Source organism: Pristiophorus japonicus, chromosome 10, assembly GCF_044704955.1.
Source record: "Pristiophorus japonicus isolate sPriJap1 chromosome 10, sPriJap1.hap1, whole genome shotgun sequence".
Taxonomy (NCBI): Eukaryota; Metazoa; Chordata; class Chondrichthyes; family Pristiophoridae; genus Pristiophorus; species Pristiophorus japonicus.
Window position 1 is genome coordinate 73578383 of NC_091986.1, and position 27366 is coordinate 73605748.

General features: G+C 48.6%; 1 long non-coding RNA gene across 1 annotated transcript; it reads left to right on the forward strand.

The window, feature by feature from the left end:
- The first annotated feature begins 12688 nt into the window (after positions 1–12688).
- LOC139275008 (uncharacterized) lies at positions 12689–24991 on the forward strand. The gene is made up of 2 exons (XR_011595653.1): positions 12689–13563; positions 24240–24991. It is a non-coding gene; the product is annotated as an uncharacterized lncRNA (long non-coding RNA).
- The last annotated feature ends 2375 nt before the right edge of the window (positions 24992–27366 follow it).

Consider the following 27366-nt stretch of genomic DNA (forward strand, 5'->3'; position numbering starts at 1 on the left):
TAGACACCCGACGTCATATGACAACGCATCACATGCTAATACCAAATGCATACATGGATCATTCAACACAAGCAATTTGTTTGAGCATAACAATTTTCTCACTTTTACAAAGGCATTTTCTTGACTTTTGCCCCAAACCCATTCGTCCCCTTTTCATAGTAAGACATGCAGTGGTTCTAGCAGTGTGCTGAGACCCGGTAAGAAGTTGCCAAAGTAGTTCAGGAGTCCCAGAAATGTCCGCAGCTTCGTCACGTTCTGTGGCCTTGGTGCGTTCTTGATTGCCTCCGTCTTCGCGTTGGTGCACCTGATGCCATCTAGCGCAATCCTCCTTCCCAGGAACTCCACTTCAGGCACCAGGAAAATGCACTTTGAGTGTTTTAACCTGAGTCTCACGCGGTTGAGTCGACTAAGAACCTTCTACATCTTCTGCAGATGCTCGGCTGTGTTCCGACCTGTGACCAAGATGTCGTCCTGGAAGACCACAGTGTACAGGACTGACTTCAGTAAGCTTTCCATGTTTCTCTGGAATGTCGCTGCTGTCAATCGGGTTCCAAATGGGCATCTGTTATAAACAAAAGGACCTTTGTGCGTGTTGATGCAGGGGAGGGCCTTCGATGATTCCTCCAGTTGCTGCGTCATGTAGGCTGAAGTCAGATCCAGCTTTGTGAAAGTCGTCGTCGGTCTTTAGTAGTGGGCATTGGTCCTGCAGGGAGAAATGATTGATAGTTACTTTGTAATTGCCACAGATTCTGATGGTGCCGTCTCCCTTGAGGACTGGGACAATAGGACTGGCCCACTCGTTGAACTCGATCGGTGAAATGATGCCCTCTCTTTGCAGCCGGTCTAGCTCGATCTCTAGCCTTTCTCTCATCATGTACGGTACTGCTCTCGCCTTGTGATGGATGGGTCGCACCCCCGGAATTAGGTGGATCTGCACTTTTGCTCCTTAGAATTTCCCGATGCCTGGTTCGAACAGCGAAGGAAATTTGTTTAGAACCTGGGCACACAAAGTGTCATCAGCGGGCGATAGTGCTCGTATGTTGTCCCAGTTTCACCATATCTTTCCCAGCCAGCTCCTGCCGAGCAATGTGGGACCATCGCCCGGTACCACCCAGAGTGGTAGCTTGTCACCACTCCATCATAGGAAACTTTTATGGTAGCACTGCTGATTACAGGAATCAGTTCTTTCGTGTAAGTTCTTAGTTTCGTGTGAACTAGAGTTAAGACTGGCCTTGAGGCCTTGTTGCACCACAACCTTTCAAAAGTCATTTTGCCCATGATGGACTGGCTCGCGCCCGTGTCCAGCTCCATTGACACCGGGAGTCCATTTAGTTCAACATTGAGCATTATCGGGGGACAATTCGTCGTGAATATGTGCACCCCATATACCTCTGCCTCCTCGATCTGAGGCTCTGGATCATCGTGATCCTCCGTGGATCTGTCCTCCTCTGCAACATAGTGGTTTGTAGGTTTAACAGGATTTGCAGCTCGCCTGCACACTCATTGGAGGTGTCCCATTGTCCCACAACCCTTGAAAACATACTATTTGAATTGGCATGAATGGAAACAATGATCACCCCCAGAGTGCCAACAAGGTGTTAATGGCTTTGCATACATCACCCTTAATGGTGGACTCTGAGACATCTGCAGACGTGTAGCTGCAGGTATGTGTGACCTGCCCTTTACATTATGATTCGAAAACAACATCACTTTGTTCACAGTACTTGTAGTAGCACTTGTGTGCTGAGAAATTTGCTTCGTATTATCACTGATGGCAATGAACGCCTGGGCTATCGCTATGGCCTTACTCAAGATTGGGGTCTCTACAGTCACAAGTTTGCGAAGTCTGGTTTCGTGGCCAATGCCAAGTACAAAAAAGTCTCTGAGCATGTGCTCCAAATGTCCTTCAAATTTGCAATGTCCTGCAAGGTATCTTAGCTCGGCGACATAACTCGCCACTTCCTGGCCTTCGGACCTTTGTCGGTGTAGAACCAGTACCTCGCCATCAGAACGCTTTCCTTTGGGTTCAAATGTTCTCGGACCAGTGTGCACAAATTGTCATACGATTTCTTCGTGGGTTTCGCTGGAGTGAGCAGATTCTTCATGAGGCCATACATTGGTGCCCCACAGGTGGTGAAGAGGATCGCCCTTCATTTGGCAGCGCTCTCTTCCCCATCTAGCTCATTGGCCATGAAGTATTGGTCGAGTCGCTTCACAAAAGTTTCCCAATCATCTCCCTCCGAGAATATCTCCAGGATGCCCACTGTTGTCTGCATCTTTGGGTTCACTATCTGTATCTCGTCGCCAGTTGTTTTGTATGGAGAAAGAGACAGACTGAACACTGTGAGCTCAAAATAAAGTGCAACCTGAGTCTTTTATTGCAGGTCTCCAGAGTGCCTCTCCAACTTGTGAAGCCTCCTTAAATATTTGTTCTCCCAATGGATTATGGGATCCCTTGGGACTCCAGGGGAGGAGGCCTCTGGTGGCTGTACAGAGTAAATACAAGTATACATATATAACACAAAGCAATTACACTAGCTGTGACCACACCCCTGACATTTATGTGGAGCCGGGAAGAGAGCATGGGGCAAGATTTTCAGACAGGAAACTCAGAAGTAATGCTTTCCCGCATGTCATGCTGAATTTAACAGCAGGATGTCTTCCAAATATTCAAACAGCCAGCCAGATTGACAGGCAGTCAGGGAGCAGATGTCAGGTAAAATAGACATCATGGCGGGGGGCGGTGAATTGGACCTCGTGGGGGCAGTGAATCAGACATGATTGAGGAGTGAATCGAACATCGCAGGAGGTGTGAATCAGATGTTCAGAGGGGAGTGAATCGGATGTTGGCGGGGAATGATTTGGATGTCCCGGGGGAGTGAATTGGATGTCGCAGGGTTGCGGGGGAGCGTGGTTGGTGAATCCGATGTTGCTGGGGGAGTGAATCCAATGTTGCGGGGGGAGAGTGAATTGGATATAGGAGATGGAGAGTGAATCGGACATCGCAGGGGGAGTGAATTGGATGCTGCAGGGCAAATGAATCGGACATCGTGGGGGGAATGAATTGGATGTTGGGGGGAGAGTGAATCGGATGTTGGGTGGGGGAGTGAATCGGATGTTGGGTGGGGGAGTGAATCGGATGTTGGGTGGGGGAGTGAATCAGATGTTGGGTGGGGAAGAGTGAATCGGATGTTGTGAGGGAGTGAATCGGATGTTGGGGGGAGAGTGAATCGGATGTTGGGTGGGGGAGTGAATCGGATGTTGGGTGGGGGAGTGAATCAGATGTTGGGTGGGGGAGTGAATCGGATGTTGTGAGGGAGTGAATCGGATGTTGGGGGGAGAGTGAATCGGATGTTGGGGGGAGAGTGAATCGGATGTTGGGTGGGGGAGTGAATCGGATGTTGGGGGGAGAGTGAATCGGATGTTGGGTGGGGGAGTGAATCGGATGTTGGGTGGGGGAGTGAATCGGATGTTGTGAGGGAGTGAATCGGATGTTGGGTGGGGGAGTGAATCGGGTGTTGTGAGGGAGTGAATCGGATGTTGTGAGGGAGTGAATCGGGTGTTGGGTGGGGGAGAGTGAATCGGATGTTGTGAGGGAGTGAATCGGATGTTGTGAGGGAGTGAATCGGGTGTTGGGTGGGGGAGAGTGAATCGGATGTTGTGAGGGAGTGAATCGGATGTTGGGTGGGGGAGTGAATCGGGTGTTGTGAGGGAGTGAATCGGATGTTGTGAGGGAGTGAATCGGGTGTTGGGTGGGGGAGAGTGAATCGGATGTTGGGTGGGGGAGTGAATCGGATGTTGGGTGGGGGAGTGAATCGGATGTTGGGTGGGGGAGTGAATCAGATGTTGGGTGGGGAAGAGTGAATCGGATGTTGTGAGGGAGTGAATCGGATGTTGGGGGGAGAGTGAATCGGATGTTGGGTGGGGGAGTGAATTGGATGTTGGGGGGAGAGTGAATCGGATGTTGGGTGGGGGAGTGAATCGGATGTTGGGTGGGGGAGTGAATCGGATGTTGGGTGGGGGAGTGAATCAGATGTTGGGTGGGGAAGAGTGAATCGGATGTTGTGAGGGAGTGAATCGGATGTTGGGGGGAGAGTGAATCGGATGTTGGGTGGGGGAGTGAATCGGATGTTGGGTGGGGGAGTGAATCAGATGTTGGGTGGGGAAGAGTGAATCGGATGTTGTGAGGGAGTGAATCGGATGTTGGGGGGAGAGTGAATCGGATGTTGGGTGGGGGAGTGAATCGGATGTTGGGTGGGGGAGTGAATCGGATGTTGTGAGGGAGTGAATCGGATGTTGGGTGGGGGAGTGAATCGGGTGTTGTGAGGGAGTGAATCGGATGTTGTGAGGGAGTGAATCGGGTGTTGGGTGGGGGAGAGTGAATCGGATGTTGTGAGGGAGTGAATCGGATGTTGTGAGGGAGTGAATCGGGTGTTGGGTGGGGGAGAGTGAATCGGATGTTGTGAGGGAGTGAATCGGATGTTGGGTGGGGGAGTGAATCGGGTGTTGTGAGGGAGTGAATCGGATGTTGTGAGGGAGTGAATCGGGTGTTGGGTGGGGGAGAGTGAATCGGATGTTGTGAGGGAGTGAATCGGATGTTGTGAGGGAGTGAATCGGGTGTTGGGTGGGGGAGAGTGAATAGGATGTTGGGTGGGGGAGAGTGAATCGGATGTTGGGTGGGGGAGTGAATCGGGTGTTGGCGGGGGAGTGAATCAGATTTTGGGGGGGGGGAGTGAATTGGATGTTGGGGGGGAGTGAGTTAGACATCGTGGGGGGAGTGAATCGGATGTAGCGGGGAGAGTGAATCAGACGTCCCGGGAGGGCGTGAATCGGATGTTGTGGAGCAGGGGAGTGAATCGGATGTTGGCAGGTGGGGGAAGAATGAATCGGATGTGCGGGGGAGCGAATCGGATGTTGGGGGGGGAGTGAATCGGATGTTGCGGGGGGAGTGAATCGGATGTTGCGGGGGGAGTGAATCGGATGTTGCGGGGGGAGTGAATCGGATGTTGCGGGGGGAGTGAATCGGACATCGCCGGGGGAGTGAATCGGACATCGCCGGGGGAGTGAATCGGATGTTGCGGGGGGAGTGAATCGGATGTTGCAGGGGGAGTGAATCGGATGTGCGGGGGGAGTGAATCGGATGTTGCGGGGGGAGTGAATCGGGTGTTGGCGGGGGAGTGAATCAGATTTTGGGGGGGGGGAGTGAATTGGATGTTGGGGGGGAGTGAGTTAGACATCGTGGGGGGAGTGAATCGGATGTAGCGGGGAGAGTGAATCAGACGTCCCGGGAGGGCGTGAATCGGATGTTGTGGAGCAGGGGAGTGAATCGGATGTTGGCAGGTGGGGGAAGAATGAATCGGATGTGCGGGGGAGCGAATCGGATGTTGGGGGGGGAGTGAATCGGACATCGCCGGGGGAGTGAATCGGATGTTGCGGGGGGAGTGAATCGGATGTTGCAGGGGGAGTGAATCGGATGTTGCGGGGGGAGTGAATCGGATGTTGCGGGGGGAGTGAATCGGATGTTGCGGGGGGAGTGAATCGGATGTTGCGGGGGGAGTGAATCGGACATCGCCGGGGGAGTGAATCGGACATCGCCGGGGGAGTGAATCGGATGTTGCGGGGGGAGTGAATCGGATGTTGCAGGGGGAGTGAATCGGATGTTGCGGGGGGAGTGAATCGGATGTTGCGGGGGGAGTGAATCGGATGTTGCAGGGGGAGTGAATCGGATGTTGCGGGGGGAGTGAATCGGATGTTGCGGGGGGAGTGAATCGGATGTTGCGGGGGGAATGAATCGGACATCGCCGGGGGAGTGAATCGGACATCGCCGGGGGAGTGAATCGGATATTGCGGGGGGAGTGAATCGGATGTTGCGGGGGGAGTGAATCGGATGTTGCAGGAGGAGTGAATCGGATGTTGCAGGGGGAGTGAATCGGATGTTGTAGGGGGAGTGAATCGGATGTTGCGGGGGGAGTGAATCGGATGTTGCAGGGGGAGTGAATCGGATGTTGCGGGGGGAGTGAATCGGATGTTGCAGGGGGAGTGAATCGGATGTTGCGGGGGGAATGAATCGGACATCGCCGGGGGAGTGAATCGGACATCGCCGGGGGAGTGAATCGGATGTTGCGGGGGGAGTGAATCGGATGTTGCAGGGGGAGTGAATCGGATGTTGCGGGGGGAGTGAATCGGATGTTGCGGGGGGAGTGAATCGGATGTTGCGGGGGGAGTGAATCGGATGTTGCGGGGGGAGTGAATCGGATGTTGCGGGGGGAGTGAATCGGATGTTGCAGGGGGAGTGAATCGGATGTTGCGGGGGGAGTGAATCGGATGTTGCAGGGGGAGTGAATCGGATGTTGCGGGGGGAGTGAATCGGATGTTGCGGGGGGAGTGAATCGGATGTTGCGGGGGGAATGAATCGGACATCGCCGGGGGAGTGAATCGGATGTTGCAGGGGGAGTGAATCGGATGTTGCAGGGGGAGTGAATCGGATGTTGCAGGGGGAGTGAATCGGATGTTGCAGGGGGAGTGAATCGGATGTTGCGGGGGGAGTGAATCGGATGTTGCGGGGGGAGTGAATCGGATGTTGCAGGGGGAGTGAATCGGATGTTGCGGGGGGAATGAATCGGACATCGCCGGGGGAGTGAATCGGACATCGCCGGGGGAGTGAATCGGACATCGCCGGGGGAGTGAATCGGATATTGCGGGGGGAGTGAATCGGACATCTCGGGGGGAGTGAATCGGATGTTGCGGGGGGAATGAATCGGACATCGCCGGGGGAGTGAATCGGACATCGCCGGGGGAGTGAATCGGACATCGCCGGGGGAGTGAATCGGACATCTCGGGGGGAGTGAATCGGACATCGCCGGGGGAGTGAATCGGACATCGCCAGGAGAGTGAATCGGATATTGCGGGGGGAATGAATCGGATGTTGTGGAGCGGGGGAATGAATCGGACATCTCGGGGGGAGTGAATCGGATGTTGCGGGCGGAGTAAAATGAACATCGCATGGGGAGTGAATTGGATATCACAGTGGAGAAGGTTGGCTGACCGTGGGAGTCTGATCGAGTGGTTGGAAGTTTCATGGGCAGGGGAACCAGTCCTTCTCCTCCTAGGAACATAGCAACAAGAATAGGCCATTTAGCCCCTTGAGTATGTTCCGCCGCCATTCAATGAGATCATGGCTGATCTGCAATATAACTTCATCTACCTGCCTTTGGCCCATATCCCTTAATACCTTTGATTAAAAAAAAACACCAATCTCAGCTTTAAAATGAACAATTGATCTAGCATCAAATGCCGTTTGCGGAAGTGAGTTCCAAATTTGCACCAGCCTCTGTGTGCAGAGGTGTTTCCTAATTTCACAGCTGAAGGGTCTGGTTCTAATTTTAGACTGTGGTACCTTGTCCTAGAATCGGCAACCAGCAGAAATTGTTTCTCTCTATCTACCCCATCTGTTCCCCTTAATATCTTGAAAAATTCAAACAAATTACCCGTTAATCTTCTAAATTCGAGGGAACAAAAATCTAATTTGGATAATCTCTCCTTGTAATTTAATCCTTTGAGTCTGGATATCATTCTGGTAAAACTATGCTGCATTTCCTGAAGGTCAATATATCTGTTGTGTAAGGAGAAAGAGTCAGACTGAACACTGTGAGCTCAAAGTAAAGTGTGACCTGAGTCTTTTATTGCAGATCTCCAGAGTGCCTCTCCAACCTGTGAAGCCTTCTTAAATACCTGTGCTCCCAAGGGATAATGGGATCCCTTGGGTCTCCGGGGAATGAGCCCTCTGGTGGCTGTACAGAGTAAATACAAGTCCACATATATAACAACATTCCCCCCCAAAGTCAATAGTGTAACTATTGACAATGTGAGTCGATCTGGGGCCCTTCTTGCCCTGGTTGATCGTCTCGGTGTGAAAACTGGTGTTGTTGAATAATTTGTTGGGCCCTCGCTGGGCTGCTGTGCAGCTGGCCTTTCTGGGCTGCCTGGTGTGTTGGGCCCTGCAGGGCTGCTGTGGATAATGGGTTCTGCTTCTTGGTCAACTGTGGTGTCGGTTGCCACTGGTGTGTGTGTTGGGGGATCAAAAAAGGTAGGGTTCAAGGTGGGTTGCTCAGGGTAGTCCGTGAATCTGAGTTTGATTTGGTCCAAGTATATCCGGTGAATGAGTCCAATTGAAAGTTTGACCCAAAACACCTTGCTCCCCCCTCTTTGGCCACAACGGTGCCGGGAATCCATTTGGGACCTTGTCCATAATTTAATACAAATACAGGATCATTGACTTCAATGTCGCGTGACACATTTGGGCTATCATGGTATGCACTTTGTTGAAGCCGCCTGCTCTCTACCTGTTCATGTAGATCAGAGTGAACTAACGAGAGCCTTGTCTTGAGCAGTTCAGTAAGTGGGATCCCAGTGAGTGAGTGGGGTATTGTGCGGTTCCTAAGCAGGACTCAGGATAGGCGAGTCTGCAGTGAGCCTTCAGTTACCCTCTTCAAGCTTTGTTTGATGGTTTGCACTCCTCTCTCTGCCTGACCATTGGATGCTGGTTTAAACGGGGCAGATGTGACATGTTTGATCCCACTGCGGGTCATGAATTCTTTGAAATCAGCACTGGTAAAACATGGCCCGTTGTCGCTCACCGGGACATCGGGTAAGCCGTGAGTGGCAAACATGGCCCGCAGGCTTTCAGTAGTGACAGCGGACATGCTAGCTGACATTATCTCACATTCAATCCACTTGGAATACGCGTCTACAACCACAAGGAATATTTTACCCAAGAACGGGCCTGCATAGTCGATGTGTAACCTAGACCATGGTTTGGAGAGCCAAGACCATAAACTTAGCAGTGCCTCCCTGGGTACATTGCTTAACTGCGAGCATGTATTACATCTGTGAATGCAGGAATCTAAGTCCGCATCGATACCTGGCCACCACACGTGGGATCTGGCTATTGCTTTCATCATTACGATGCCTAGGTGGGTACGGTGGAGGTCATTGATGAAGGTGTCTCTGCCCTTCTTGGGGACCACTAATTGATTGCCCCACAGAAGGCAGTCTGCCTGTATAGACATTTCATCTCTGCGCCGCTGGAACGGCTTTATCTCCTCCTGCATTTCCACCTGGAGACTGGACCAGCTCCCGTGAAGCACACAGCTTTTGACTAGAGATAATAAGGGCTCGTGGCTTGTCCAGATTTTGATCTGCCGGGCAGTGACGGGTGATTGCTCACTCTCAAATGCTTCCATAACCATGGCTAGATCTGCGGGCTGCGTCATTTCCATCCCCGTGGTGGGCAATGGCAGCCTACTGAGAGCATCGGCGCAATTTTCTGTGCCTAGCCTGTGACAGATAGCGTAGTTGTATGCGGACAACCTGAGCGACCATCTCTGGATGCGGGCCGATGCGTTGGTATTTATTCCTCTACTCTCAGAAAACAGGGATATAAGTGGCTTATGGTCAGTTTCCAATTTGAATTTTAGCCCAAACAGGTATTGATGCATTTTCTTTACACCATAGACACAGGCTAATGCTTCTTTTTCAATCATGCTGTAGGCTCTCTCAGCCTTAGACAGACTCCTGAATGCATAAGCAAAAGTTTGCAGTTTCCCGAAATCATTAGCAATACATACCCGACGCCATATGACAATGCATCACATACTCGTACCAAATGCTTACATGGATCATACAACACAAGCAATTTGTTTGAGCATAACAATTTTCTCGCTTTTACAAAGACATTTTCTTGGCTTTTGCCCCAACCCCATTCACCTCCTTTTTATAGTAAGGCATGTAGAGGTTCTAGCAGGGTGCTGAGACCCGGTAAGAAGTTAACAAAGTAGTTCAAGAGTCCCAGAAATGACCGCAGCTCTGTCACATTCTGTGGCCTTGGTGCGTTCTCGATTGCCTCCGTCTTCACGTTGATGGGCCTGATGCCGTCCGCTGCAATCCTCCTTCCCAGCAAATCCACTTCAGGCGCCAGGAAAACGCACTTCGAGCATTTTAACTTGAGCCCCACGTGGTTGAGTCGACTAAGAACATCCTCCAGGTTCTGCAGGTGCTCGACTGTGTTCCGACCTGTGACCAAGAATTCGTCCTGGAAGACCACGGTGTGCGGTAAACTTTCCATGTTTCTTTGGAATATCGCCGCTGCTGATCGGATTCCAAATGGGCATCTGTTATAAACAAAAAGATCTTTGTGCGTGTTGATGCAGGTCAGGGCATTCGATGATTCCTCCAGTTGCTGCGTCATGTAGGTTGAAGTCAGATCCAGCTTCGTGAACGTCTTTCCTCCCGCATGCATTGCAAAGAGGTCGTCGGCTTTTGGTAGTGGGTATTGGTCCTTCAGGGAGAAACGATTGATAGTTACTTTGTAATCGCCACAGATTTTGACAGTGCTGTCTCCCTTGAAGACTGGGACAATAGGACTAGCCCACTCGCTGAACTCAATCAGTGCGATGATGTCCTCTCGTTGTAGCCAGTCTAACTCGATCTCTACCCTTTCTCTCATTATGTATGGTACTACTCTCGCCTTGTGGTGGATGGGTCATGTACCCGGAATTAGGTGCACTTTTGCTCCTTGGAATTTCCCAATGCCCGGTTCGAACAGCAAAGGGATCTTGTTTAAGACCTGGGCACACGAAGTGTCGTCAGCGGGCGATAGTGCTCAGATGTCGTCCCAGTTCCAGCGTATCTTTCCCAGCCAGCTCCTGCCAAGCAGCGTGGGACCATCACCCGGTACCACCCAGAGTGGTAGCTTGTGCACCGCTCCATCGTATGAGACCTTTACGGTAGCACTGCCGATTACAGGAATCAGTTCTTTTGTGTAAGTTCTTAGTTTCGTGCGAATTTGAGTTAAGACTGACCTTGAGGCCTTGTTACACCACAATCTTTCGAAAGTCTTTTTGCCCATGATGGACTGGCTTGCGCCGTGTCCAACTCCATTGACATCGGGAGTCAATTTAGTTCAACATTCAGCATTATCGGGAGACAATTCGTGGTTAATGTGTGTACACCATGTAGCTCTGCCTCCTCTATCTGAGGCTCTGTTTCATCGTGATCCTCCGTGGATCTGTCCTCATCTGCAGCGTGGTGGTTTGCAGGTTTAACAGGCTTTTCAGCTTGCCGCAGCCTCATTTGGTCCAGCAGCTTTCTGCAAATTTGTCCATTGTCTAGTTTGACTACAAACACCCTATTCCCTTCTTTAGCTATCACCGTTCCCGCGATCCACTTGGGAACATGTCCATAGTTTAGCACATACACTAGGTCATTCAGATCAATTTCGCGTGACACAGTGGCACGACCATCGTTTACATTTTATTGCTACCCCCTGCTCTCTACCTGATCATGCAGGTTGGAGTGAACCAGTGAGAGTCTGGTTTTAAATGTCCTTTTCATGAGTAGCTCAGCCTGGGGCACCCCTGTGAGCGAGTGGGGTCTCGTGCAGTAGCTGAGCAGTACTCGGGACAGATGGGTTTGGAGTAAGCCTTCTGTGACTCATTTAAGGCTCTGTTTGATGGTTTGTACTGCCCGCTCTGCCTGCCCATTGGAGGCTGGTTTAAACGGGGCCGAGGTGACATGTTTCATCCCACTGCAGGTCATGAATTCTTTAAATTCAGCACTGGTGAAACATGTCACTGACCAGTATGTCAGGCAGGCCGTGGGTGGCAAACATGGCCCTTAGGCTTTCAATGGTGGCGGTGGCGGTGCTTCCCGACATTATTTCACATTCAATCCATTTTGAAAAAGCATCCACCACTACCAGGAACATTTTACCGAGAAACAGGCCCGCATAGTCGACATGGATCCTTGACCATGGTCTGGAGGGTCAGGACCACAAACTTAGTGGTGCCTCTCTGGGCGCGTTGCTCGACTGAGCACACACGCTGCATTGCCGTACACAGAATTCTAAGTCAGAGTCAATACCGGGCCACCACACGTGGGATCTGGCTATCGCTTTCATCATTACTATACCCGGGTGTGTGCTGTGGAGATCCGAGATGAACGTTTCTGTGGTGTATGTAGCACACAAATCACTGACTCCACACGGTCTCGTGTTAATCTAACTGCTGTGACCTTCATCCTTTATTGTTCAGCTCCAGAGTGCCTCTCAGGTGTGGTGGTCAACCTTTTATAGTGCCTGTTGCAGGTACTTCCAGGTTTCCCACCACAGCGCCCTCTGTGGTGTATCATTGTGCTTATTTAAGGTACCACAACGATACATACATCAATATATAACATCACACTTCCCCCCCCCCACCAGGACGCAGGACGACGATACACACACGAATACATAACATCACACTTGTCCAACGGAAGGCAGGTAGGCATAGACAGTGCGTTAGTATGGTACATGTTATCTGGTACATTAACTAGTTATTGACTGGTAACGGATCCCTGATTTCCTTGTTCGCTCTTATCATTAATTGTACTTCATATCCATTATTTTAGAAAAGTACAGTGGCCATTCAACATTAAAATATTAATTCTTATTACAAATTCGCCATCTCACATTAACATAGCTTATTTTAGACTCGCTCTGCCTTACAGAAGTCCTTTGTGGGGACCAACTTATGGTAAGGCCCTTTTAAGACTCCCGGGTGCATTTCCTTTTTAAGGCGCCATCTTTGATGCAGGAGGATTCCACAAGGCTTCTCCTTGGGCGCTGCCATCTTTGATGCTCTGCTGCTCTGGACTCGATGCCGCCGCCATCTTGCTCTCCGCCGCTCCGGATGCCCTCCGCTGTCGCAGCCTCCGCTCCCCTCCTCTGCTACCTGACTTGCCGCCTCTTCTGTGGCCGTCGTCATCGCTTCTCCGCTGGCCACCGTAGCGGCCTCCTCTGCGGCCGCCGTGGCCGCCTACCTCCAGCTGCTGCTGCCGCCCGACTCTCCCTCTGCGTGGGCCCGATCCATCCTGGATCCCTCGCACCCCGCCCGCAGCACACCGCCGGCTCACCACCCCCCTCCCCCCACTAGGCCCCTCTCTGCAGGGCTGCTTGCCTGTGGGAGCTGAGGCTGCAGGATCCCTGTGTGAGGTCCGGGGCTGGGGCTTGCCTGTGGGTGGATTGAGGCTGCAGCTCCAGCTCGGTTGGCACTGCTCTCTGGGGACCCGGGGCATGGCAGCACTCTGGGGAGCAGCAGCCTGTGGAGTGGTGAAGTCTTCCCAGCTCCCACGGAACGTCCCCATCCACCTCCGGCCGAGGAGCGTCGGCCCATCGCCTGCAACGACCCACAAAGGTAAACCGTACGTCTCGTCCCCATGGGATACCTGCACCATCGTTCTGCCAAGAAAAGGTATCAGTTCCATGGTGCAGGTATGCAGCTTCGCCGTGACCGGGACCAGCTTGGGTCGTGCAGCTGGGTTAATCCACAGTTTATCAAAAGTTCTCTGACTCATCAACGACGGACCTGAGCCCATGTCCACTTCTATACTCACAAGGACTCCGTTGATTTTTACTTCCCTTTTCACTGGGGGCGAACCGTCAGTACACGTGTACAGTCCCAACACCTCATCATCTTCTACCTGCTCCTCGCTGAACAGTGGATCATCCCCCATCTCCTCAGCCACATGGTGAGTCCGATTTCTTTTACACATACCCTGAAGGTGGCCTTTCGTGTGGCAGGTATTGCACTTGTACTCGGCAAACCTGCACTGAGCCCCATGGCTTCCTCCACAACGCCAGCATGGTGCTGCTTGATTGGCTCCTCTCAGCAGACTCTGAGTTCCAGGATCCCGAGGTCCGTGCTCTCTGCCCCTGGCAGAGCCACGTTCTGCAGTTTTGTCAGTGGTGGGCGCTATCCTGTGGACAGTGCCTGCCGGGTTCAAGACTGTGTGGATCATTTGTTTGGTGCTGCAAGTCGAGGTCATATGTGCCCGGCTGAAGGTGATGGCCTTTGTCAGAGTGACTCTGGGTTCCGTGGCTAGCAACTTGTGAAGGAGGCCCTCGTGGCCAATCCCCATAACGAAAACGTCCCGTAACGCCTCGTCAAGGTGTGCCCCAAAATCACACGGTGCCGCAAGTCTCCTGAGGTCTGCAGCATATTTGGTGATATCCTGGCCCTCAGGTCTGCAGTGATGGTAAAATTTGTATCTGGCCATGAGGATGTTCTCCTTCGGTTTCAACTGGTCACGAATAAGTTCAGTCAGCTCTTCGTATGACTTGTCCCTGGCGCTCCCAGGTGCCAGCAAATTCCTGACGAGACAATAAACCTCATCTCCACAACTGGAGAGCAATATCGCCTTACGCTTATCTCTCATTGCGTCCGTGTCCTCCGTCAGGTCGTTTGATGTGAAGTAGTACTCGAGCCTTTCCGTAAAGGCCTCCCAATCATTGCCCACGGTAAAATCCTTTAGCGAGCCCAGAGTAGCCATGGTTGCGTGGAGTTCGTCCGCTTCCTCGTTGCCAATGTAGTGTATGTAGCACACAAATCACTGACTCCACACGGTCTGGTGTAAGTCTAACTGCTGTGACCTTCGTCCTTTATTGTTCAGCTCCAGAGTGCCTCTCAGGTGTGGTGGTCAGCCTTTTATACTGCCTGTTGCAGGTACTTCCAGGCTTCTCACCACAGCGCCCTCTGTGGTGTACCATTGTGCTTATATTACATTTAAGGTACCAGGACGATACACACATCAATACATAACAGTCTCCCTGCCTTTTGGGGTAGCATTACGTGGTTACCCCACAACATGCAGTCTGCCTGAATGGACAGCACGTCCTGTCGCCACTGGAACGGCTTGATTAGCTCTTGCATTTCAACGGGGATAATGGCCCAGCCCCCATGCAGTACACAGTTTTTTTACTAGGGACAGCAGAGGATCTTGGCAGGTCCAAGTCCTAATCTGGCGAGCCGTGACAGGTGATTTATCATTTTCAAACGCTTCTATGACCATCAACAAGTCTGCGGGCTGTGCCGCCATCAACAAGTTTGCAGGCAGCACCATTTCCACCCCCGTGGTGGGCAATGGTTGCCGACTGAGAGCATCCACACAGTTCTCGGTGCCTGGCCTATGGCAGATGGTATAGTTATACGCTGATAGCACGAGTGCCCACCTTTGTATGCGGGCTGAGGCATAAGTATTTATCCCCTTGTTTTCAGCGAACAGGGATATGAGGGGTTTGTGATCGGTTTCTAGCTCAAATTTGAGGCCAAACAGCTGCTGATGCATTTTCTTTACCCTGAACAGACACGCTAATGCCTCTTTCTTAATCATGCTGTCGGCCCCCTCGACCTTAGACAAGCTCCTGGAGGCATAGGTGACAGGTTGCAACTTTCCCGCAACGTTAGCTTGGAGTAATACACACCTGACTCCATATGATGATGCATCACATACTAGCACAAGTCTTTTACACGGGTTATACAACACAAACAGCTTGTTGGAGCATTAAATGTTTCTGGCTTTCTCAAAAGCAATTACTTGTTTTTTTTCCCCCATAGCCAGTTCTCACCTTTATGCAATAACACATGTAGGGGCTCTAAGACAGTGCTTAACCCCGGTAGGAAGTTACCAAAATAGTTGAGGAGTCCCAGGAACGACCGCAGCTCCATGACGTTCTGTGGCCTGGGCACGTTCCTGATAGCCTCTGTCTTGGCGTCTGTGGGCCGAATGCCGTCTTCCGCAATCTTTCTCCCCGAAAACTCCACTTCTGTTGCCATGAAGACGCATTTCGACCTCTTCAGCCACAGCCCTATGTGATCCAGTCGTTGGAGGATCTTCTCCAGGTTTTGTTGGTGCTCAACGGTGTCCCGACCCGTGACTAATATGTCATCCTGAAAAACTATCGTGCATGGTACTGGCTTGAGTAGGCTTTCCATGTTTCTCTGGAAGATGGCTGCAGCCGACCGAATTCCAAACGGGCATCTGTTGTAGAAGAACAGTCCCTTGTGTGTGTTGATGCAGGTGAGGCTCTTCGAAGACTCCTCCAGCTCCTGCGTCATGTAGGCCAAAGTCAGGTCGAGCTTGATGAACGTCTTGCCTCCTGCCAGCGTCGCAAATAGGTCGTCTGCCTTAGGTAGTGGGTATTGGTCCTGTAGCGAGAAATGATTAATAGTTACTTTATAATCGCCGCAAATCCTGACCGTGCCATCACTTTTGAGTATTGGAATAATTGGGCTGGCCCACTCGTTGAATTCCACTGGGAAGATGATGCCCTCACGTTGCAGTCTGTCCAGCTTAATTTCCAATCTCTCCCTCATCATGTGAGGTACCGCTCGCGCCTTGTGGTGAATGGATCGTGCCTCTGGAACCAAGTGAATCCGCACCTTCACCCTGGAAAAGTTGCGAATGCCTGGCTCAAAAAGAGAAGGAAATTTGTTAAGACCCTGGGTACATGAGGCCTCATCGACATGTGATAGCGCTCGGATGTCATCCCAGTTCCAGCGGATTTTGCCCAGCCTGCTCCTTCCAAGCAGTGTGGGGCCATCGCCCAGGGAAATCCAGAGTGGCAGTTTGTGCACCGTGCCCTCGTAGGTGACTTTGACCATGGCGCTGCCTAGGGCAGTGATAAGCTCTTTGGTGTACGTTCTCAGTTCCGTGTGGATGGGTCTCAGGGCTGGTCTGAGTGCCTTGTTGCACAACAGTCTCTCAAACATCTTGTTACTCATGATAGATTGGCAAGCACCAGTGTCCAGTTCCGTGGCTACGGGTAAACCATTCAATTTTACATTTAGCATTATAGGTGGACATTTCGTCGAAAATGTGTGCACTCCGTGTACTTCAGCATCTGCCTCCTCTCTCTGAGGCTCAAAATTGCTTTGTTCCACCATGGACCGATCTTCCTCTGCCATGTGGTGGTTAGCAGGTTTTGCAGAGCTTGCAGCTCGTCTGCAAGCTCGTTGAAGGTGCCCCATTGTTCCACAGCTCTTGCAAACATAACCTTTGAAGCGGCATGAATAGGCTGAATAGAAGCCTCCACAACGCCATCAAAATGTGAATTTCCTTATATTCATCCTTTGTTGCGGACTCTGAGTCATCTGGGTTACCTGAGGCCTGCTGGCAGTTGCAGACTCGTGGTTTCTGCCCTGTACATTTCTGCTCGCAAACACAATTCCAGTTAATTTATGAACATTGCTAGCACTTGTGTGCTGAGAGATTTGTTTGGTGTTATCACTGGTGGACATAAACGCCTGTGCTATTGCAATGGTCTTACTGAGGGTCGGTGTCTCTACAGTCAAAAGTTTTCGTAGGATGGTCTTGTAGCCAATGCCCAGTACAAAAAAGTCTCTGAGCATTTGCTCCAGGTAGCCATCAAACCCACATTGTCCTGCAAGTCGCCTTAGCTTGGTGACGTAGCTCCCCACTTCCTGACCTTCAGATCGCTGGGACATGTAGAACCGATACCTCGCCATCAGCACGCTCTCCCTCGGTTTAAGATGCTCCTGAACCAGTGTACACAGCTCCTCATATGATTTATCTGTCGGTTTCACCGGAGCCACAAGAGCCTTCATGAGGCTGTAGGTCGGTGCCCCGCAGACCGTGAGGAGGCCCGCTCTCCTTTTTGCAGCACTTCCTTCTCCATCCAGCTCATTGGCTACAAAGTACTGGCCTAGCCGTTCGACATAGGCTTTCCAGTCCTCACCCTCTGAGAACTTCTCCAGGATGTCCACAGTTTGCTGCATCTTTGCGTTGGATTCGTATAATCGTCACCAGTTATTGTGTTCCTAACACAGATGAGACTGCACACAGGGAGGTTAAAGTAACAGTGACCTCAGTCTTTATTAAGACACTCCAGAGTGAGGAACAGCCTTAGGGGCCGGCTTATATACAGTGCTCCCAAGGGATGCTGGGATCCCTTGGGACTTCAGGGGATGCACTCCCTGGTGGCGAAACATGGGAGTGCATGCTTTACAGATACACAACAACTTTGTTCACAGTACTTGTAGCAGCACTTGTGTGCTGAGAGATTTGCTTCGTATTGTCACTGGTGGCTATGAACGCTTAGGCTATCGCTTTGGCTTGACTCAAGGTTGGGATCTCTACAGTCAAAAGTTTGCGAAGTATGGTTTCGTGCCCAATGCAAGTACGAAAAAGTCTCTGAGCATGTGCTCCAAATGTCCTTCAAATTCGCAATGTCCTGCAAGGCATCTTAGCTCGGCGACATAACTCGCCACTTCCTGGCCTTCAGATCTTTTGTAGGTGTAGAACTGATACCTTGCCATCAGAACGTTTTCCTTCGGGTTCAAATGCTCTCGGACCAGTGTGCACAAATCCTCGTACGATTTCTTCATAGGTTTCGCTGGAGTGAGCAGATTCTTCATGAGGCCATATGTTGGTGCCCCACAGGCGGTGAGGAGGATCGCCCTTTGTTTGGCAGCGCTCTATTCCCCATCTAGCTCGTTGGCCACAAAGTATTGGTCGAGTTGCTCCACAAAAGTTTCCCAATCATCTCCCTCCAAAAATTTCTCCAGGATGCCCACTGTTCTCTGCATCTTCGCTATCTGCAACTCATCGCCAGTTATAATATATGGAGAAAGAGTCAGACTGAACACTGTGAGTTCAAAGTAAAGTGTGACCTTAGTCTTTTATTGCAGATCTCCAGAGTGCCTCTCTAACTTGTGAAGCCTTCTTAAATACCTGTGCTCCCATGGGATTACGGGATCCCTTGGGACTCCGGGGAATGAGCCTTCTGGTGGCTGTACAGAGTAAATATAAGTCCACATATATAACAATATCCTTCCTAAGGTATGGTGCCCAGAACTGCTCACAGTCCTCCAGGTGTGGTCTAACCAGGGTTTTGCACAGCTGCAGCATAACGTTTACCCCCTTGTATTCTAGTCCTCTACATATAAAGGCCAGCATTCCATTAGCCTTTTTGATTATTTTCTGTACCTGATCATGACATTTTAATGATCTATGTACTGGACCCCCACATCTCTTTGGACCGCCACTGTTTTGGAAAGTACCCTGTTCTATCCTTTTTAGGTCCAAGGTAGATGACCTCATATTTGCTTGCATTGAAATCCATGTGCCACAGTTTTTCCCATTCAATTAATCTATTGATATCCTTTGTAATTTTATACTTTCAGCTACACTGCCTACAATATCGCCTATCTTTGTGTCATCAGCATATATGGCTTTCTATGCCATCATCTGAGTTGTTAATAAATGCAGTGAATAGTTGAGGCCCCAACACAGGTTCATGTAGGACACCACTGGTTACATCCTGCCAATTAGAGTACCTGCCCATTATCCCTACTCTCCGTCTCGTGCCGCTCAGCCAATTTCCTAACCAGTTCAATAATTTGTCTTCAAGTCCATGGCTTGTACATTAGGTAACAATCTCTTATGAGGGACTTTATCAAATGCCTTCTGGAAGTCCATATAAATAACATCCATATACATTCCCCTGTCCACTACTTTAATAACCTCCTCAAAAAATGTAATCAGGTTTGTCAGACATGCTGGCTCTCTCTCATCAGCTGAAAATTTTTGAGGTGTTCTGTCACCTTATCCTTATTTATAGACTCTAGTAATTTCCCGTCACTAGATGTTAGGCTAACTGGTCTGTAATTTCCTGGTTTCCCTCTCTCGCCAATCTTAACTCACAGAGGGACATGTGCAATTTTCCAATCTAAAGAAATGGTTCCTGAATTGAGAGAACTTTGGAAGATTATACTTAGGGTATCTGCAATGTGCTCACCTACTTTCTTTAAAACCGTGGGATGGAAACCATCAGGTCCCTGTCCCCAATTCAATATTAGTTTCCTTGGGATTTCAGATATGCTATCCTCTTCTACTGTAAATATTGAAACAAAGTAATTACTCAACATGCCTGCCATTTCCATATCATCATTGACAATATCACAGATATCAGTTTTCAAGAGGCCAGTATTTCTCCTGACTACTCTATTTTTCCCAATACAAATGTAAAAACAATTTGTGTTGCTTTTGATATCCCTTGCAAGTTCCTTTTCACACTACCTTATTGTAGTTCTTACTGTCTGTTTTGTGACCCTTTGCTGTTCTTTGTACCTTTTCCATTTGCCAGGATCTGTGCTTTTTTTTTTCATTTTTGTATGTTTTTTCTTTTAGTCTTACGCTGTCTCTTACCTCTTTAGTCGTCCGTAGCTGATTTTTTTTGGCAAAGTAGAGCTTGTCAGGGGTAGATATTTTTGGAACATCTCTCACTGATCTTCTGTCATTTACCCATTAACAGATTTGCCCAGTTTACTGTAGGCAATCTCTGTCTCATCACATTGAAGTCAACATTACCTAAATCTAGAATCTTAGCAGCTGTTTCGCATTTCTTGCTTTCAAATACTACGTTGAACTCGATCATGTTATGATTGCTAATGGATAAGTTTTCATGCACCATTAGGCTATTGACTAAATCTGGCTCATTACTCATTACTGAATCTAATTATGATCTGCCCCCTTATTGCTTCTAGGACATATTGTTGTAGAAAACTATCCTGGACACACTCAAGAAATTCACTACCATTCTGACTCTGCTTATCCCAATCTGTATGGAAGTTAAAATCCCCCATTAAAACCACTCTGCCTTTGCTACATACTTGTCTAATCTCTGCATTTATACAATCTAGCCCTTCACAGTTGCTACTGGGGGCTTATTGTAATATATTTATGCTTGGGGTCACTAGACATCAGAGGGTGCCACTGTCGGATGTCATGCAGGCAATACAGGAAGTCGGATTTTGTACTTATCCGAAGTGTAAATAAAAGAGATCGGGTTTACACCCGATGGCAGTTTATAATAACAGGGTTCTTGCATTATTACATTGGCGATGAGGTAAACTAAGAACTTTTCTATTTACAATGGGCACTATTGGAATTCTGCACGAATTTGTGGATGGCGAGGATTGGACGGATATTGTTGACCGTCTGGATCAATATGTTGTTGCCAACAAAATGGAGGAGGAGGCTGATGCAGTCCGTCACAGGGCGGTTCTCCTCATCATCTGTGGTCAGAAGGTTTACGGCATCATGAGAAACCTTCTCTCGCCTTTACGTCCAACTGCCAAGCCTTATGAGGAATTGTGTAATTTGGTGCGTGACCATCTAAAGCCGAAGGAAGGGATCATCATCTCACGCTATCGCTTCTACACACATGTCCGTGCTGAGGGCCAGGACGTGTCGGGATTCGTCACTGACCTACGACGTCCTGCTGAGCCGTGTAAGTGCGGGAACATGCTGGAAGACATGTTGAGAGACCTTTTCATGCCGGCATCAACCATGATGTGATTCTTCAGAAGTTATTGGCTGAAGAGAAACTGGACTTGAAAAAGGCCATCACGATTGCCCAGGCATGCATGACAACTGATGAGAACTTGAGGCAGATATCATCAAGAGGTCGGAGCTCCACGGCAGACTTGTCAGTTACTGTAAACAAGATTGTGTGGACTTCTGGCAAAGCTGCTCATGGCAGGGCCAAGTCAGCTGTTTACATGAAACCTGTAGCTGCTCCGAGCCCGACAACTGGTACGAAGCTGAGTTCACCCTGTTGACGTTGTGGGGGCAATCATCGTCCTCATCAGTGTCGGTTTAAACAATACTCCTGTAATGGCTGTTCGAAAGTGGGACATCTCCAGAAAATGTGCCCACAACTGAGCAAGCGTGCTGCTGCTGCTCATTATATTGTTGATGATGACCAGTCCAGTGTTGACTTTGATACACAACCTGAGGAGGAAGTGTATGCTTTGTATTAATTCTCATCAAAGAGCCAGCCGATAACTGTTAATGTGAAACTGAATGACGTGCCTGTATCAATGGAATTGGACACGGGTGCAAGTCATTCGATGATGAGCCAAGTGATATTTGACAAGCTGTGGGACACTGAGGCTGTGAGCCTAAGCTGAGTCCAGGCAAGGCCAAGTTGCGTACTTATACAATGGAACTCTTACCGGTGATTGGCAGTGCAGTAGTCAAGGTGCCTTATGATGGCGTGATCCAAGATCTACCATTCTGGATCGTCCCAAGTAATAGTCCAACGCTGTTTGGCCGGAATTGGCTCAACAACATCAAGCTGAAATGGAGTGATGTCAAAGCGTGCCTCGATGGACGACACTTTTTGTGCTCAAGTGTGGAAGAAGTTTCCTTCTTTGTTTGAGCGTGGCATTTGTAATTTTACTGGAGCCAAGATGCAGATTCACCTGGATTCTGATGCAAGGCCTGTCTATCACCAAGCTCGGTCTGTCCCTTATATGATAAGGGAGAAGATTGAGATTGAGCTTGACAGACTCCAACGTGAAGGGGTCATATCACCTGTCGAGTTCAATGAGTGGGCCAGCCTATTGTTCCTGTGTTGAAGAGTTATGGCACTGTAAGAATTTCCAGAGACTACAAGGTTACAATTAACCGATTCTTGAAACAGGTTCCGTACCCATTACTGAAGGCTGATGACGTATTCGCCATGCTAGCTGGTGGAAAGTCATTCGCTAAGCTAGATCTGATGTTGGCCTACCTGACACAAGTGCTCGTCGATAATTCGAAGAAACTAACCTGCAGCAACACCCATAAAGGACTTTTTGTCTGCAACAGGTGTCCTTTCAGAATTCGTTCAGCTGCAGCCATATTCCAGAGGAATATAGAGAGTCTACTGAAATCCGTTCCTAGAACTGTCATGTTCCAAGAGGACATTTTGGTCACAGGTCACGACACTGCTGAACATCTGAACAATCTTGAGGAAGTTTTACATCGTCTGGACAAAGTGGGACTCAGGCTGAAACATTCGAAGTGTGCCTTCGTGGCACCTGAAGTTGAATTCCTTAGTAGGAAGATTTCTACCGATGAAATCAGGCCTACTGATTCAAAAACCAAGGCCATCAAAAATGCACCCTAGCCTCAGAATGTGACAGAGCTGTGTTCATTCCTTGGGCTACTCAACTATTTTGGTAATTTTTTACCCAGATTGAGCACTTTATTATCGCCAATGCATTTGCCAATCAGAAAAGGTAACAATTGGGTCTGGGGTATGTCTCAAGATGGAGCCTTTGAGAAAGCTAAGGGTCTGCTCTGTTCAAACAAGTTGCTTGTACATTATGATCCGTGTAATCGTCTTGTATTAGCCTGCGATGCTTCATCATATGGTGTTGGCTGTATGCTCCAACAAGCCAATGAGTCAGGTAAGCTACATCCTGTTGCACATGCTTCGAGAAGTTTATCAAAAGCAGAAAGAGCTTACAGCATGGTACACAAAGAAGCTTTGGCCTGTGTGCATGGTGTAACAAAGATGCATCAGTACCTGTTTGGTTTCTGTTTTGAACTCGAAATGGATCACAAGTCACTCTTTTCATTGTTTTCTGAAAACAGAGGTATAAATACCAATGCATCATCCCGTATTCAGAGGTGGGCGTTGACATTGTCTGGCTGTAATTACATAATTTGTCACAGACCCGGTACTAAGAATTGTGCCGATGCACTGAGTCATTTGCCTTTGCCTACACCTGATGTGAAAACGCCTAAACCCGCAGATCTAATGTTGGTAATGGATGCTTTTGAGAGTGATGAAATTCCTGTCACTGCTCAACAAGTTAGGATCTGGAAAGCCATGAGCCTATTTTGTCGGTTGTGAAACATTGTGTCCTCAGTGTTGATTGGTCTGATACACCTACGGAGATGTGTGAGGAAACCAAACATTATACCCATCGCAAGGATGAGCTGTCCATTCAGTCAGATTGTTTACTGTGGGGTAATCATGTCATCATGCCTCAGAAAGGTGGAGAAAAGTTTGTACGTGAGCTTCATAGCACTCATCCCGGTATTGTTATGATGAAAGCCATTGCTAGGTCTCATATATGGTGGCCTGCAATTGACTCTGATCTGGAATCATGTGTACATCAGTGTAAAATTTGCATGCAGCTAAGTAAAGTACCAGCGGACTCTCCATTGAGCCTTTGGTCGTAGCCATCTAAACCATGGTCGAGGATCCACATCGATTTTACGGGTCTATTCTTTGGAAAGATGTTTTTTGTTGTGGTGGATGCATATTCAAAGTGGATAGAGTGTATTGTTATGTCATCCAGTACATCGACAGCCACCATTGAGAGCCTACGTGTCATGTTTGCTACTCATGGTTTAGCTGATATTGTTGTGAGTGACAACGGATATTGTTTCACAAATCTTGAGTTTCAGCAGTTCATGAAACTCAATGGTATTAGACATGTGAGGTTAGCTCCATTCAAACCTGCTTCTAATGGTCAAGCAGAGTGTGCTGTTCAAACTATCAAACAAAGTATGAAACATGTAGCTCAGGGTTCACTTCATACTCGTTTGTCATGTATATTGCTCAGTTACAGGACAAGACCTCATACCATTACTGGTGTTTCCCCTGCTGAACTACTGATGAAGAGAAATCTCAAGCCCAAGCTTTATCTTGTTCATCCTGATTTGAATGATCGTGTTGAAAACAGACGTCAAAGTCAGCAATTGTATCATGATCATACTGCTATGTCATGAGATATCTCTGTCAATGATCCAGTGTTTGTACTGAACTATGGTTGAGGTCCATAATGGATCGCTGGTACTGTTACAGCTAAGGAGGGTAACAGAGTGTTCATTGTCATGCTCAAGGAGGGCCAAACATCCAGAAAACATGTTGACCAGGTAAAACTGCGGCACACAGATGAACTGGAACTGTTTGAGAAAGATCCAGTCAGTGACCCATCAGGCATCGTTCATTCACCAGAGGCCTCTATTGTCATTCTTAAACCCGGACCTTCAGGCCCTGATGTTGTTATTTCCACTCCAACCAGAACTGTAACTCAACCTCCAGTCACAACTGACTTAGAACTTCACCTAGAACTAATGTTGACTGAGACGATCAACTCGTGAGCGGAAAGTCCCAGATCGTCTTGTATTGTAAAGTGACTGATACTAAGATCTTGAAAGGGAGATGTTGTAATATATTTATGCTTGGGGTCATCAGACACCAGAGGGTGCCACTGTCGGATGTCATGCAGGCAATAGAGGAAGTCGGATCTTGTACTTATCCGAAGTGTGAATAAAAGAGATCGGGTCTACACCCGATGGCAGTTAATAATAACAGGACTCTTGTGTTATTACACTTACACACAACTCCCACTGCAGTTTTAAAACCTTTCCTATTTCTTAATTCTACCCATAATGTCTCCACTGCCTGCTTACCTCTTGTTATATCCTCTCTTATCATTGAAGTGGTTTCATCCTTAATCACTAACACTAATCCCCCTCTGCCATTTTCTCTATCTTTCCTATAAGCTGCTATATTTAGTTCCCAGTACTGACCATCTTGCAGTCATGTCTCAGTAAAGACAGACATGTCATACCCTCCAATTTGAATTCACGCCTGCAATTCATTCAATTTATTTCTTATACTCGGTGCGTTTGTATAAAGACTGCTTATTTGGGCCAGACACGATAGCCTGTCCTTCAGCTCTTATATTTGACTCACATGTTTCTTATTTCTCTCTCCTGGTTTAACCACTTTACATCTTTAAGTTTTCTCTTTACCTGTAGTGTCGAAAGCACAATTTCTGACTGTTACTTTACTCTCATCCCTTTTGTTTGCTTTTGAACTATTATGTGTACTATAATTTCCACCTGAGCCTTCCTACCCTACAAGCCTTGCAATTAAAAGCACTTACCTCATGGTTCTGACCCGTCTCACCTCCTTTTACCTGCTGGGATTCCTGAGACCCAGGAATCCTGGCCTCCGTGCGGTAATAAGGAAAACAGTTAAAATGGAAGCGCGGCCTGTGTCCTGAGAGTGGATTGATCACCTGCCCCACGACCCGTCGCCTTTAAAATTGGAAGTGGGTGGGTTGGAGGTGATTTGGGGTTGGGTTTGGGAATTTAAAAATTTTTATCTTTCCACCTGCCTCAAACCCACCCATCCTTGGGGTAAATATTACGCCCAGCTCACAGTCATGGCTCAAACATAGTACTCATGCCTCTGAGTGAGAAAGTCATGGATTTCAGCCCCCATACCAGAGAATTGTGCAAGTTATCTGGGCTGACACTTCAGTGCAACATGGAGGGAATGCTGAATAGTTGGAGGTGCTGTCTTTCAGATGAGACATTAAACTGAGGCCTCGTCTGTTCGCTTAGGTACAAGATTCCATGACACTATTTGAAGAAGAGCAGGTGACATTTCTTGGCCAATATTTATCCTTCAACCAACACCTAAAACAGATTATCTGGTCAGTTATCTGGCTTGTTGTGGGACCTTGCTCTTTGTAAGTTAGCAGCCGCGTTTCCTACTTTACAGCAGTGATTACACTTCAAAAGTTCAATATTGCCTAAAAAGTGCTTTGGCACATCCTGGGGTCTGCAAAGGTGCAATAAAAATGTAAGATGTTTCTTTCTTACAATACATAATGAGCTGGATTTTTGGTTTTGCTTATTTTAGGGCAGTAATGACGGCAGGGCGGTAAAGTTTGCGCCCGGGAACAGTTTGCACCTCAGTCAGCAAAATTGGGTAGCTGGGCCCTGAGTGTGGGGCGGAGCGCTAAGGGAGGCATTGTACACCTCTCTTAGGGTGCTAGGCCGACTGAGCATGCGAAAATTCTGAGCTGAACAGCAGGCCCTGGAGCACTCTGGGGAGAAAAATAAAACTTGATAAAAACCCATGAAAAACATTTCCAATATATAGCCCACACCACCACAATATAATTGCAAAACAAAGAAAAAACAATCACACTTAGCTGAGGTGGACATTACTTATCTCACTGCCATTTTCACAGGCGGTCCCAGCAGGTCGCGTTGTGGGGTGTACGGGTCGGGCAGGAGTCAAAAAGCGAGCCGGTGTTGCCACCAGGGGCGTTGCTCACTGGCTCAACTCTTCTGGGTGGTAATGCCCCGCACCTACGGAAAAGCTGGCCCTGTAAACGTGTGCTGGAAGCTGTCCGTCCACCCAGAAGAGCTCACTGCCACCATGCAGCCCCGCTGGGACGAAAACAGAAGCGCACATCACCGGAAAATTTAGCCCAAAAAGTTCTTCGGTATGATCTCTGCCTTATTTTATTTTATTTCAGCTGTACACATTTAACTGGGCCAACATTTATCCCTCAACCATCACTAAAACAGATTGGCCCAGTAATTGGTGGAGCAAGACATCTTGCGATGTGTCACGTTTGTCTGTCTCTTTAACCAGTGAAATTTAAGAATAGAGAAAGAAATAGAGGAATAATGGAGAAGGAAATTGGGTGAATTATAGCCAAATTATGTACTGAAAGAGAAATAAATAGAGGGAAAGAATGATTATATTAAGAGAGAGAGAGAGGGAGAAAGAAAGGAAAAGTAAGAACTTTTAAAGAAAATTGAATTTTAAATTTAAAAAATCTTTAAGAGCAATTTACTACCTGCATGAATGAGAATTCACAGTTTCAATTGTTCCCTTTCTGGGCCAGAGAGGTTGAGTGGCATTGTTGGAGCATACAT